We start from the raw sequence: 15,583 nt of genomic DNA, 5'->3' as shown, positions 1-15,583 counted from the left end.
CTCGCTGACATCATTGACGTGTGTTGTGGCAGGTTTCAGAATGATCACTGCTCTCAGCTGGTGAAGGGGTGAGGAATGACCAAAAATGATAGGTTTCAAAAATAAATCCTTTCATGGGCTGTGTGCGTCGCTGGCTGGGCCAGCGCCTACTGTCTATCCCTAATTGCCCCTGAACTGAGCGGCTGGCTGGGCCATTTCAGAGGGCATTTAAGAGTCTACCACATTGCTGTGGATCTGGAGTCACATGTAGGCCAGACTGGGTAAGGACGGTAGATTTGCCTTCCCAAAAGGACATTAATCAAGCAAATTGGTTTTAACAACAACTATTAGAATCATCATTCCAGATTTTTTTTGTTAAATTGAAATTTCACCAACACAGTGGGATTTGAACCCGGGTCTCCAGATGATTACCCTGGGTCTCTGGATTATTTGTCCACTGTGCCATTGCCACCCCAGCTCAAAAGGCGTTGGCCAATATGATATTTAAAGCATTTTATTTTCTCGGGCAGGAGTTCAGAGATAATATCAATTCTCTAAAGTATTCTGTTGGGGCATGAAGTGCCGCTTTACTCCACAATGGGCTGTCCATGAAAGAACCCACTGTTTCTGACTCCCATAAAATTGGAGAGACTGCAGAAAAACATCTGGACTGTAAGATAAGCTCGCTCGATAAAACACGTTTTGTGTTCTCCAGCTATAAACTCACGCCCCCCAGGAGATAATGACAGCACTGTTCTTGCACAGGCAATCAGGATGAATTTGCATGTTTGAAAATGGAATCTAGCGCGATAAAAGATCTCTGCTGTATCCTCTCTTTCATCATGGAATCCTCCAGTGCAGAAGGTGGCCGTTTGGCCCATTGACGCGGCACTGACCACAATCCCACCCAGGCCCTATCCCCATAACCCCATGCATTTACCCCAGCTAGTCCCCCTGACACTAAGGGGCAATTTAGCATGGCCAATCCACCTAACCCGCACGTCTTTGGACTGTGGGAGGGAACCGGAGCACCTGGAGGAAACCCATGCAGACACGGGGAGAACGTGCAGACTCCACACAGACAGTGACCCAAGCCGGGAATTGAACCCAGGTCCTTGGCACTGTGAGGCAGCAGTGCAAACCACTGTGCCACCGTGCCGCCCTAATCTGCTTACTCCCCAGGCTTCCCGAATTTGAATGCAGATCTGGAAGAACCCACCAAACTCTTCCTGACTGAAATGAGGAGAAAAATAGTTCAGTTCAAATGCTTTGGATATTACCACCAAACTCTTTGATCCTGGGTGTGACCTGTGTTTAGTGATCTCCTCGTTAGGAATGAACCAAGCTGAGGTTCCAGTCGGATTGCTATCCACCAGCCCCTTTTTGGAAATGGGTGTTTGGATGAGATCAGGGACTGAGGTAGTGATGACTCTTTTAGTCAAATAGCCTGCTGAGTTTCATTGTTGAAGTCTTTGGATTGAAGGTGGAGAAGGTCCAAGAGAGATTTTTGATGCCTAGAGACAACAAGCTGGCACAGTACAGTGGCACAGCGGTTAGCACTGCTGCCTCACAGCGCCAGTGACCCGGGTTCAATTCTGGCTTTGGGTGACTGTGTAGAGTTTGGACATTCTCTCCGTGTCTGCGTGGGTTTCCTCCAGGTGCTCCGGTTTCCTCCCACAGTCCGAAGATATGCAGGTTAGATGGAGTGGCCATACTAAATTGCCCCTTAGTGTCCCAAGATGTGTAGGTTAGGGAGATATTATCGCTATTACTGAAACATGGCTAAGGGAGGGACAGAACTGGCAGCTCAATGTTCCAGGGTACAGATGCTATAGGAAAGATAGAACAGGATGTAAGAGAGGAGGGGGAGTTGCGTTTTTGATCAGGGAAAACATCACGGCCGTACTGAGAGGGGATATATCTGAGGGTTCCGCCACTGAGTCTATATGGGTAGAACTGAGAAATAAGAAGGGGGAAATCACTTTGATAGGATTGTGCTATAGGCCCACAAACAGTCAGCAGGAAATTGAGGAGCAAATATGTCAGGAGATTACAGATAGCTCCAAGAAAAATAGGGTGGTAATAGTAGGAGATTTTAACTTTCCCAACATTTACTGGGACAGCCATAGTATTTGCGGCTTGGATAGGGAAACATTTGTTGAGTGTATTCAGGAGGAATAAGGAAGTGTTAGTGAGGGATCACTTTGAGACCAGTGACCATAATTCCATTAGTTTTAAGATAGTTATGGAGAATGATAGGGTCTGGCCCAAAAGTTAAAATTCTAAATTGGGGCAAGGCCAATTTTGATGGTATCAGGCAGGAACTTCCAAAAATTGATTGGGGGAGTCTGTTGGCAGGCAAAGGGACGTCTGATAAGTGGGAGGCTTTCAAGAGTGTGTTAACCAGGGTTCGGGGTAAGCACATTCCTTTCAGAGTGAAGGGCAAGGCTGGTAGAAATAGGGAACCCTGGGTGAGGCCCTGGTCAAGAAGAAGGATGTACATGACATGTTTAGGCAGCTGCGATCAAGTGAATCCATTGAAGAGTGTAGAGGGTGTAGGAGTAGAGTTAAGAGAGAAATCTGGAGGGCAAAAAGGGGATATGAGATTGCTTTGGCAGATAAGGCAAAGGAGAATCCAAAGAGCTTCTACAAATACATAAAAGCCAAAAGAGCAACTAGGGAGAGAGTAGGGCCTCTTAAGGATCAACAAGGTCATCTATGTGAGGATCCACAAGAGATGGGTGAGATCCTAAATGAATATTTCTCATCAGTACCTTACTTACATAGATGTTAGGGAACTTGGGGAAATAAATAGTGATGTCTTGAGAAGTGTACGTGTTACAGAGAAGGAAGTGCTGGAAGTCTTAAAGCGCATCAAGATAGCTAAATCCCCGGGACCTGATGAAGTGTATCCCGGGACATTGTGGGAGGTTAGGGAGGAAATTGCGGGTCACCTAGCAGAGATATTTGAATCATCGACAGCCACTGGTAAGGTGCCTGAAGATTGGAGGGTGGCAAATATTGTGCCTTTGTTTAAGAAGGGCTGCAGGGAAACACTTGGGAACTACAGGCCGTTGAGCTTCACATCTGTGGTAGGTAAGTTGTTGGAAGGTATTCTGAGAGGCAGGATCTACAAGCATTTAGAGAGTGAAGGGCTGATTCGGAACAGTGAGCATGGCTTTGTGAGTGGAAAATCATGTCTCATGAATTTGATTGAGTTTTTTGAAGGGGTAACCAGGAAAGTAGATGAGGGCAGTGCAATTGACATTGTCTACATGGACTTTAGCAAGGCTTTTGACAAGGTATCGCATGGTAGGTTGTTGCATAAGGTTAAATCTCACGGGATCTAGGGTGAAGTAGCCTATTGTATATAAAATTGGCTTGATGACAGAGTGTGGTACTGATGACAGAGGACATAGGGTGGATGTAGAGGGTTGTTTTTTAGCGGTGTGCCTCAGGGATTAGTGCTTGGTCCACTGTTATTTGTTATTTATATTAATGATTTGGATGAGAATGTTCGAGGTATTTTTAGTAAATTTGCAGATGACACCAGATTGATGCAATAGTGGACAGTGAAAAAGGTTATCCAGCATTGCAACGGGATCTGGATCAATTGGGCCGATGAATGGCAGATGGAGTTTAATTTAGATAAATGCGAGGTGATGCATTTTGGTAGATCGAATTGGGGCAGGACCTACACAGTTAATGGTAGGGTGTCGGGGAGAGTTATAGAACAAAGAGATCTAGGAGTACAGGTTCATAGCTCCTTGAAAGAAGTGTCACAGGTGGACAGAGTGGTGAAGAAGGCATTCAGCATGCTTGGTTTCATCGGTCAGAACATTGAATACAAGGGTTGGGATGTCTTGTTGAAGTTGTACAAGACACTGGTAAGGCCAACTTGGAAAACTGTGTACAATTCTGGTCACCCATTAGAGAAAGGATTTTAGTAAACTCGAAAGAGTGCAGAACAGATTACTCGGAGCTACTGGGACTTGACAGTTTGAGTTATAAGGAGAGGTTGGGTAGACTGGGAAGTTTTTCGCTGGACCGTACGAGACTGGGGGGGTGATCTTATAGAGGTCTATAAAATAATGAGGGGCACAGATAAGGTAAATCGTCAACATCTTTTCCCAAAGGTAGTGGAGAGAGCATAGGTTTAAGGTGAGAGGGGAGAGGTACAAAAGGTCCAGAGGGGCAATTTTTTCACACACAGGGTGGTGAGTGTCTGGAACAAGCAGCCAGAGGTAGTATAGAGACGGGTACAATTTTGTCTTTTAAAAAGCATTTAGACAATTACATGGGTAAGAACAAATATCAGTACAGCACAGGAACAGGCCCTTTGGCCCACCAAGTCTGTGCTGACACAGATGCCTCTCTAATGTAATATTTTCCTGCCTCTATGTGGTCCATATCCCTCTATTCCTTGCTTATTCATGCACCTATCCAGATGCCTTTTGAACGTTGTTATAAAACCTGCTTCCACCACCACCTCTGGCAGCGAGCTGCAGGCATTCACCACCTTCTGTGTGAAAAACATGCCCCATACATCTCTTTTAAACATTCCCCCTCTCACTCCCAACCTCTGCCCCCAAGTAATTGACCCTTCGACCCTGGGAAAAGATGGATATAGAGGGGTATGGGCCAAACGCGGGCAATTGGACTAACTTCATGTTTTTTAAAAAAAAAGGGCGGCATGGACAAGTTGGGCCGAAGGGCCTGTTTCCATGCTGTGAACCTCCAAGACCCGATGATTAGCAGGGTAAATACATGGGATTATGTGGATCGGGCCTGGGTGGGATGCTCTGGAGAGTCGGTGCAGACTCGAAGGGCCAAATGGCCTGCTTCTGTATTGTTGGGATTCTATGATTGTGTGTGAAATTGGTACCATCAGGAGTAAATTGCAGCACAACAAAGGGAGGCATCAGAAGAAGCAGTCTTTATCAAGCAATTAGCACAATATGTCTTAGGAGCTTCAAAGGGGATATTTTTATACAAGATTTTGGGTTAGGTAGCATGAGCAAGTTACCACGGTGTCTTTATTCCGTGGTCCGGCCTCCTGTGCAATGTCCTGTACTGTCCTTTGATGCGACTGGTGCTCAGTTTCTGCAGCTTGTATCTATTTTAACTCGAACAACACTTTAAAAGCAAGTGGTTGTTGGAATGTACAACCTGTGCGCATCTGACATAAATGGACTCTGAACAGCTAAATTTCTCTCACACGTTCTGAGCAGCAATGGGGAATGTTTCCCCGTGCCTTCATAAAAATTGAGGTCAAAACGAAAAGAATTAACAAGCGTCGGGTGACAAAAGGTGTTTCTTCCGCGTTGCCTCACTCGAATGTAAAATGTTGAGGTAAAGGAGGCGGTGCATGGGATTGAATTCAGTGACTGCCAACATCCCCCTTGACAGGTGAAACAAAAGAAATAAGCACCTGTGATAAACTCCCTGAACCCTGGGCTCAAGTCCAAGTGTCGTTGGAAACGTCATGTTACGGCAGTCATTGTAAAGGCAGAGAGGAGAACTTTACTTCACCTGCCTTGGGGAGGGCCCTGACTGTGGCTCTACCTGGTATGTACCAGCCTCTCAATCACGTAGCAATGGGTTCACGTCCTGGCTGTCACATGAATCCTTCTCACTCTGAGAGAAAGTTCTCTGCTCAGTTATTTAATGGCCCTGGCCTGTAGCGGGAATTGGAGGAGGGGGGTGGTGGTCACTGCTGCCGTTTCCTGTCAGAAGATCAAGATACCACTTTGCTTGCGAGCCGCACATTGGAGTGAGCTGACTTTTTTAAAAAAGTTTTATCAGCTTTTAGGATGTGAGTGAGCATCACAGTAAAGCCAGCCTTTGTTGTCCAGATCACTATTATTTCAGCGGTTTGATACCTTGTTAAGCCACTTCATGGTGACACAGTGGTTAGCACTGCTACCTCACGGCGTCAGGGACTCGGGTTCGGTTCCCGGATTGGGTCACTGTCTGTGCAGAGTTTACACATTCTCCCCGTGTCTGCGTGGGTTTCCTCCGGGGTTCTCCGATTTCCTCCCACACTCCAAAGACGGGCGGCACAGTGGTTGGCAATGGCGCCAGGGACGCAGGTTCAATTCAGGCCTCAGGCCTGTGTGGCGTTTGCACGTTCTCCCCGCGTCTGCGTGGGTTTCCTCCGGGTGCCCCTGTTTCCTCCCACACTCCCAAAGATGTGCGGGTTAGGTTGATTGGCCATGGTAAATTGGCCCTTAGTGTCAGGGAGTTAACAGGGAAATTACGTGGGGTTACAGGATCGGGCCTGGGTGGGACTGTGGTCGGTGCAGACTCCATGGGCCTTCTTCTGCACTGTCGGGATTCTGTGATTCTATGTGGTTTAGGTGCATTCTCCCTAAATTCTCCCTCAGTGTCCCCGAACAGGCACCGGAGTGAGGTGACTAGGGGATTTTCACGGTAATTTCATTGCAGTGCGAATGTAAGCCGACATGTGACACTAATAAATACACTTTAAACTTTCAGGGAACAGTCATATGTCAGGAATGTGGATGGGGAATTTGGGACTCTTCTTTCTTGAAAGGGCATTGGTGAACCAGTTGGATTTTAAATAACTTCATGGTCACTTTTTCGCGATACCATGACAGGCTTTTTAGCAGGTTGGGTTTTTTGGGGGGGGAGCTAGTTCACATTTTCAAACGAATGTGGTGAGATTGTTGACATTCTTGTGCACTTTATAATGGAGACTTCTGAATTACCCTTCCAGTAATTGTAACATAACCGCTGCATTATCATACCCAGAACATGTGGTGATGAGAAATTTCTTTGAGGAATGTAAGTGAGGGGTTAGGGGAAACCTAGAGAGAGAGAGAGACACACACACACATGTTTGCAGTTTCTGTGTTTTGCTGAAGTTTCTGTGGAGTACCACAGTGGCATCAGATGTGGGCTCATGGATACAGCTCATTACCAGATGAGTTCCTAATTGTGGTTTGAATGTCAATGGGTGGCATTGAAGGGTGATCTGATGTCACCTCTCCTTGAACAAAGTGATGGACAATCAAGGTGTCCGCTACAGAGCTGTGTTGGCCTAAGAGCTGGCGGATCTAGAGAAGATCACCAAAAAGCAAAATCAATTTTAAGAAAAGGCAGCCCATGATTCCAGTGAAGACTATTGTGGGATTTATTTCACACATAAAATATCAGATATCTGTAAATAATGAGAAGTTTGAGTTGAGATGAATTAAGTATCGAATGAGAGATCTCCAGGAATGCTTATTATCCCCAGAATCCTGACACCAGAAAGCTGAAGTAACTCTATTGTCTGTTCCCTGCTTAATGATCTTTTTTTAGAATCATACAATCCCTGCAGTGCAGAAAGTGGCCATTTGGCCCATCAAGTTTGCACCAACTCTCCAACAGAGCACCCCACCCAAGCCCCATCCCAGTAACCCCACGTATTTACCCCACTAATCCCCCTAACCTACACATCTTGGGATATTAAGGGGCAATTTAGCATGACCAATGCACCTAACCGGCACATCTTTGGAGTGTGGGAGGAAACCGGAGCACCCGGAGGAAACCCACGCAGACCCGGGGAGGACATGCAAACTCCACAGTGACAGTAACCCAAGGCCGGAATCAAACCTGGGTTCCTGGCGCTGTGAGACAGCAATGCTAACCACTGTGCCACCATTTTGTTCAATTTCAAGTTCGTTCCTTCCTTTCTGGCCCTCCTAAATGCATCGGCTTCCTTCATTGGGTGTGATTCATGACTTCGAGTTGCCCTCCGACATCTTGGGAAAGTGGCCATCATTTCTTGGTGAGCCCTTCAAGAAGGTGTTGGTCCGCTAACGTGGGAGACAAAATAACCAAATCCAGTTCCTGGCCGACTTTCCCCTTACTGATTTGTAACACTCACAGTCAATCAGGAAGCTCCTGGCCAGGTCCAAAGCAATCTCATTGAACACAGCTCAAACCTGATCTCCTTATTTCTGAAACCCAAGGGAAGAAATATGAGAAGAAAACTTCGATTTTGATTGATGCAAGTAAATATTTTGAAGGAAGACTGAGGTTGGGAGGTTGATGGTTCTGCTTACGTTCAGTGCTGTTTTCTCTCTACTCTGCTTCTGAAGTTGTGGGATAATTTTGCAGACCCACATTTGCCCTTCAACCATTTACCTCTGGGACCATGCTTCCTATTGTGAACGGAGTAAGGGCTGGGTTAGGAGCAGTTGTATCAGCTCTCCAGGGTACTTGGGGCATATTTTACTGCCCTCTCTGTTGACACCCTGATTGAGATTAGCTCAGAACATGTAGGAAACAGAATGAGGGGGCGGGGATGGATGGACGGGGGTTGGGGGGGAGCTGAGCAGAGGTGGTGAGGGTGTGAGGAGGTGATGGGGATTTGAGAGGAATGTCCTGATCAGCGTAGCCAACTTGCGAAACTGAACCATTCTGATCTCAATTCCAATCCTTCTCAAGTAATGTCTCTATAGCTCTTGGGGCTCAAGGGATAAGGGGAGATGGGGGGGGAATCAGGGTATTGAATTTGATGATCAGCCATGATCGAAATAAATGGTGGAGCAGGCTTGAAGGGCCAAATGGCCTCCTCATCCTTCTTGTTTCGATGTCTCTAAAGTGTATAAAAAAAACTTGATGTTACATTCAAGCTCACTTGGACTTCCTGCTTTGTTTCAATGGCATCAACAGCTGTTCCTCAATAGATTCTCACGCCATTAGCTCCAACACTGCACTGTGCTCAGGAGACAATTATTAGATGTCATCCGGTGACATAATTACCCTTTAGACTATCAGCTGACCTCTGTAAGGGTCATCTCTTGGTCCAGTGTACCCCAGTGGAATGTAAGGAGTGTGCAGCACTGCCGTGCTGACTGTCTTTACATTCTTGTTGCATTGTGCAGATGGAGAAGGACTGAACTTCCACATTACACAGGGTTAGTTACAGTAAGGTTGTGGCTGAGGCGTAATTGTTCTGGTTACAGCTGCAAGCTTTGCGCTTTCACTGTGGTTTCCTAATCAGCTGAGCAACTCCCAGGAATTCCTCTGCCTTCCTCCTCCCCCACCATGCCAACTGTACCACGTGAGCTTGAACTGTTTATGTCCACATGACATTGACTGTGATAGCCATGTCCTCCCTCAGCGTCCTCAGAGCGTAATTACGGCTCCTGCTCTGACCAAGACCACGGGAAACTACAAAGGGTTGTGAATGTAGCCCAGCCCATCACGCAAACCAGCCTCCCATCCATTGACTCCGTCTACACTTCCTGCTGCCTCGGCAAAGCAGCCAGCCTCATCCAAGACCCCATGCAACCCGGACATTCTCTCTTCCACCTTCTTCCGTCGGGAAAAAGATACAAAAGTCTGAGATCACGTACCAACTGACTCAAGAACTGCTTCTTCTCTGCTGCCATCAGACTTTTCAATGGTCCTATCCTATATTAAGCTGATCTTTCTCTGCACCCCACCTGTCGCTGCAACACTACATTCTGCACCCTCTCCTTTCCTTCTCCCTGATGTACTCTATGAACAGTATGTTTTGCCTGTATAGCACACAAGAAACAATACTTTTCCAATAAATCAAATCAAATATTTATTTTGTTACTTACCATTGGAAGTTGATGATAGCCCTCTTAAGATATGAATGACTGAGCATGTTCTGTGACTCGTTACAAAATATTTGGCCTGTTATTAAATGTATTTGATCTCATTCATGGGGTGATGGTTAGTGAACAAGCCCGATTTCAATCTTGCGGCCCACTCACTAGCCGAGGTTGCCTCTCACTGCAGCCTCTCTACATTTTACAACTGCACCTTAGCCAAGCACTTGGAGAGGGCCTTCTTCCACCTTCTTCTGTCGGAGAAAAGATACAAAAGTCTGAGGACACCTATCAACAGACTCAAGAACAGCTTCTTCCCTGCTACCATCAGACTTTGAGTGAACCTACCTCGCATTAAGTTGATCTTTCTCTGCACCCTAGCTATGACTGTAACACGACATTCTGCGCTCTCTCCTTTCCTTCTCTATGAACGGTATGCTTTGTCTGTATAGTCCGTAAGAAACAATACTTTTCACTGTATACTAATTCATGTGACAATAATAAATCAAATCAAATCAAAGGGCCTGTGTCATTTTACAAGTGATGTGAGACAATACCTTGGGGATGATTTTAACCCCAGGGACTGATGAGTTTAGGATAGGTAGAAAAGTGACATTTTAAAATTCTCAAGCCCATCCTGGGTCGGCAGGGCAACTGAACCAATCTGTTCTCCGGAGACTGCTCAGTCAGTAAAATCTTTTAAGCAAGGTGTTTATTTTTAACCCACGGAATGTGCATTTTCTGGAGCTCGGGAACCCTGGCAGATAAAAGGAAGTAAGAAGTTTAACAACACCAGGTTAAAGTCCAACAGGTTTATTTGGTAGCAAAAGCCACACAAGCTTTCGGAGCTCCAAGCCCCTTCTTCAGGTGAGTGGGAATTCCCACTCACCTGAAGAAGGGGCTTGGAGCTCCGAAAGCTTGTGTGGCTTTTGCTACCAAATAAACCTGTTGGACTTTAACCTGGTGTTGTTAAACTTCTTACTGTGTTTACCCCAGTCCAACGCCGGCATCTCCACAAGATAAAAGGAAGCCAGAAGGACCCGACCCATGGGGTAATAGCCTTTACAGCACTGCTTGTGGGTCAGGAGGAGCTGGAGTTCTTCAGCCTCAGGTTCAACTAGCTCACCGACACGTAGTCATTGAGCCTCTCCTCGTTTGACATTCATTTCCCGTCCTCCACCATCTCATGAACCCATGTGCATCCCATGTCTATAATAATGTCTATGGTATCTGGCTGTCTCTTTTCTTTCACCCCCGCTATGATATAGCCTGAGCATTTTGAACTGTGTCCTTGCTCTCTCTCCCTGCCCTTCCTCTCCTCTCCCCCTGCACCCCTCCCTTGCAGCAATCTACTCCCCCCCCCCCCAGCTCTGAATGACCTGATGTCTATTCCCTGACTGCTCTCTGACCAACAGGCATCATGCCTCTCCATCTGACTGTTTAGCAGTAAACCTCCTGATGACATTGAAAAGAGGTCCTGTGGTTGGCTCCTGCAAGATATGCAGGAAATTGGATTTCGGAAAATCCGTCCATCCCTGCCCCTGGGTAAACATCGGGGCCTTTGAGTCAAATGGAAGAAAATTGTAAGGACCAACATAAAATTAAAAAGGGGCGTTACCATCTGACATTGCACAGAACTCTGGGTGTAAATATGAATAGTGACAAAGATGAATATTAATTCCAGTAATTGGATGTTAAGGTAGAATCTGAATCTCACCTGTACTTTAAAACAGGTCTGCTTCCAAGACAGCAAAGTCACAGACTCTTCCAGTTCCTCCCAGACAGTCGAGAGTGAACTGGTTTATATAATCCACCAATTATTCTCTTATCCTTCCCCAGATGGGGACAGCTGTGCTTAATTCTCTCTATAAAGCCTTTCGGCAGTGACACGGGTAAGATGGGTGTCGAGGGGTATGGGCCAAATGCGGGCAATTGGGACTAGCTTCGGGGGTTGAAGAAATAAAGGGCGGCATGGACAAGTTGGGCCGAAGGGCCTGTTTCTATGCTGTATGACTCTAATTACCAACTTAAAGCATCTATCCTATTGCAGCACAACTTCAACATAAACAATAAACACCACTTGTTTAGGTAAGGTCTATGTGTGAAGATTGTCCTCATCACTCTCTCTACATTGTCCTGTCCTCCCTCAATTTTCACCACTCGTGATAGTAATTCAGCACGTTTTATCAACTTGAGGGGAGAAAACTGTGAGCAAATGTAAACAGTAAACCTTCTATCGTTCTTCCTCAGCCCTATTGCAGCATGCAGACAAAAGAGTATTTTGTACCATGTTTTGACATTTAAGATGTGACAAATAATGAAGCCGCTGGGTGCTGATGACCAGCACATTTTCATCTCTGGGGTCTCAGTTTGAATTCTGTCAGTCTGAAGAGATGAAGATTTGTGCAGAATTTTAAAAATACTGTCATGGGGTGTGGTCGTTGCTGGTGAGGCCAGCACTTATTGCCCACCCCTTTGTTGTCCTTGAGCAGGTGGTGGTAAGCCAACTTATTGAATCACCACAGTTCATCTGGTGTAGGTACACCCACGGTGCTGTTAGGAGGAGAGTTCCAGAGTCACTCTGGGGCCCTTGCCTTGGTCAAATATTTGCAGCACAGAAACAAGCCATTCAACTCACCGGGTTCATGCCAAACTTTCTGCTGCATGCAAATGTACCCATCCTTCTTCATCTTATTACATCAATGCATCCTTCCATTCCTTTCTCCTTTGTGTGCTCATCTAACTTCTCCTGAAAACATCTATATTATTTACCTCAACTACTCCCTGTGCTAGCAATTTCCACATTGTCAGTCCCCCATTTCTGGTCCCACTGTGAAAGGAAGTATCTTCTCAGTGACTACCATAGTAAACCCCTCTCATAATCTAAAAGACCTCAACAGCACCTCTGAAACTTCTATTTGCTCGGGAAAGGAGCATCAGTTTGTTCAATCTCTGCTGACTGATAACTTCTCAGCTCCATTGTCATGCCAGTAAGCATCTGTTTGCACCTTCCCTGGTGCCTCTGTATCATTTTTGATGATATGGAGCCCAGAACTGTTCACAGTATTTTCAAGTGTGGTCTATCCAAGGTTCAATCCAAGTTTAACACCACTTCCCTGAATTTTAATTCCACCCCTCTTGCAGTTAAAGCATCTGGCTGGGTTCTTAGGGCCCAGCAAAAGGTAAGAAGCCAGGAGGGATTACATTGCCAGTTACTCCTGTACACTCGGCCACTAAGAACCTCTTCAGAGTTTTGGCAGCTCCAGCCTAGAGCACGCGTTTCAAGTTAAGTCGGGATAAACTGAATGTGATAGCTTTGCGAATAGAGACACTGTGAATTGAAAACAAAACGAGGAAATTATACTTAACCTTTCCATGTTGGCTGAGCTGGGTGGGGCATTGTACACAATTCAGCGTCCCACAGTCGAGGCCCTGAGAGAGTAGAGGAGAGGTTTGACAGAACGTTAGCAGGGGTGAGGGAGTTCATTTATGTTGAGAGATTGGGATTGTATTTCTCAGAGCAGAGGAGGTTGAAAGGAAGTCAAATACAGGTGCTCAGAATTACAAAGGGTTATGAGAGAACAGGCAGGGACAAACTGTGGCTCGTGGGTTACCAACCAGAGGCCAGAGGTCTGAAGTAATTGTTAAACAAACTGGTGGGGATATAAGGATAAATTCCTTCACTTCATTGTGAACTCACTTCATAAAAGGCTGACCGAATCAGATCCCAGAGGAACCTTGAAAAGGCAATTGGACATAGAAACGTAGAAACTGGAAGCAGGAGTAGGCCATTTGGCCCTTCGAGCCTGCTCCGCCATTCATTTTGATCATGGCTGATCATCGAATTCAATATCCTGTACCCCCTTTCCTCCCATATCCCTCAATCCCTTTAGCCCCAAGAGCTGTATCTAATTTCTTCTTGAAATCAGACAACATTTTGGCCTCAACTACTTTCTGTGGGAGTGAATTCCACACATTCACCACCCTCTGGGTGAAGAAATTTCTCCTCACCTCAGTTCTAAAAGGTTTGCCCCTTATCCTCAGACCCCTAGTTCTGGACTCCCCCGCCATTGGGAACATTCTTTCTGAATCTACCCTGTCTAACCCCGTTAGAATTTTATAAATTTCTATGAGATCCCCTCTCACTCTTCTAAACTCCAGTGAATATAATCCTAACCGGCTTAGTCTCTCCTCATATGACAGACCTGCCATCCCAGGAATCAGCCTGGTAAACCTTCGCTGTACTCACTCTATACCAAGGACATCCGTCCTTAGATAAGGACACCCAAAATTGCACACAATACTCCAGGTGTGGCCTCACCAATGCCCTAGACAATTGCAGCATGTTACTGGAAAAGGACTAATTTGTTTGGAAATGTTGTGATGTGGGACTAAATTGGACACCTCGTTCAAAAAGGCACAGGAAACTGAACGGCCTCTTTCTGTGCTGTAGGATTCTTTGATCGTAAGGAAATGGAGAAGCAAAGTTTTTTTCAATCGAAAAGATGCAGTGCTAACTTATTACCTATGGCTGCACACATTTTCTTAACCAGTATTGGGTGGGGTAGTTTGCACAGGAAACACTCCCCACAGATCTTCCTTCTACTCTCAACCAACAGCTTACCTTGTTTTAATTGAGGGTACAGAGATGTACTCTCAGTTTTCTAAACAAAATAACATTGCAAATAAAGCTAGAAAAACATCATTCCAAAATTGAATGTTGGCACAGGATCATAGTCCATACCCATCGCTTTCACTGGTCAACACTAACCCGTTACTAACCCATACTTACCCCAGTACTAACCCATATAGGGCAAAAGCTGAAATGTGCAATTGACTTGGCTCTCACAGCTTGCAAAAGTGCAAAGGAAGATGAGCATTTTTACAGTGCCTTTCGTATCCTTTAGGCCATTCTAAAGTGCTTCACAGCCAATTAAATAAGTGTACACGCCGTTGCAATGAGTAAATGTTACGGCAAGGGAAGCTCTCCGTGAATTGCAATGGATCAAGCACAAGATCATGAAGCAGACATGTCCGTCCCAAGGCTACCAACTGCTTTTGAACATAACGCACCAATGCGATAGTAAATGGATTACTCCCAGTAGTGAGACTTTGAATCCAGACCCAAAAGGGTGGGTAGATAAAAGCTGGGTTTTTTTCTCTCTCCATTTACCATGCCTCAGTTGTAGCACTTTTGCTTTCAAGTCAGAAGGTTGTGGGTTCAAGTCCCACTCCTGACGGTGGAGCACAATAATCCAGGCTCGATTCACAGAGTGTTGCATTGCCGGACCTACCGTCTCCCGGGTGAGATGTTAAATCCCCCTCAGGTGGCTGCGAAAGATTCCATGGCACTATTCTGATCTAGAGAACATAAGAACATAAGAAATAGGAGCAGGAGTAGGCTATCTAGCCCCTCGAGCCTGCCCCGCCATTCAATAAGATCATGGCTGATCTGATAGTGGTTTAGTTCCACTTACCCGCCCGCTCCCCATAACCCTTCATTCCCTTATTGATTAGAAATCTATCTATCTGTGACTTAAACATATTTAACGAGGTAGCCTCCACTGCTTCAATGGGCAGAGAATTCCAGAGATTCACTCGCCTCTGAGAGAAGAAGTTCCTCCTCAACTCTGTTCTAAACTGACTCCCCCTTATTTTGAGGCTGTGCCCTCTAGTTCTTGTTTTCTTTCTAAGTGGAAAGAATCTCTCTGCCTCTACCCTGTCTAGCCCCTTCATTATCTTATATGTCTCGATAAGATCTCCCCTCAGCCTTCTAAACTCCAACGAGTACAGGCCCAATCTACTCAATCTCTCCTCATAAGCTAACCCCCTCATCTCCAGTATCAACCTGGTGAACCTTCTCTGTACTCCTCCCAAGGCCAATATATCCTTCCGCAAATAAGGGGACCAAAATTGCACACAGTGCTCTAGCAGAAGAGTTATCCCTGGTGTCCAGGGCCTATACCGATCTCTCAATCAGCATCAGCAGAAACAGACTATCTGATCCTTGT

General features: G+C 45.8%; 1 protein-coding gene across 2 annotated transcripts in view; it reads left to right on the top strand.

Annotated features, from left to right (window-relative positions):
- The window catches only part of LOC144510112 (pleckstrin homology domain-containing family A member 2-like), a 130,153-nt gene that overhangs the window by 54,217 nt on the left and 60,353 nt on the right, over nucleotides 1-15,583 (top strand). The gene's annotated exons all lie outside the window — the stretch shown is intronic.

The sequence above is a fragment of the Mustelus asterias genome, chromosome 22, assembly GCF_964213995.1.
Source record: "Mustelus asterias chromosome 22, sMusAst1.hap1.1, whole genome shotgun sequence".
NCBI lineage: Eukaryota > Metazoa > Chordata > Chondrichthyes > Carcharhiniformes > Triakidae > Mustelus > Mustelus asterias.
This window is presented reverse-complemented; position numbering and strand designations above follow the sequence as displayed.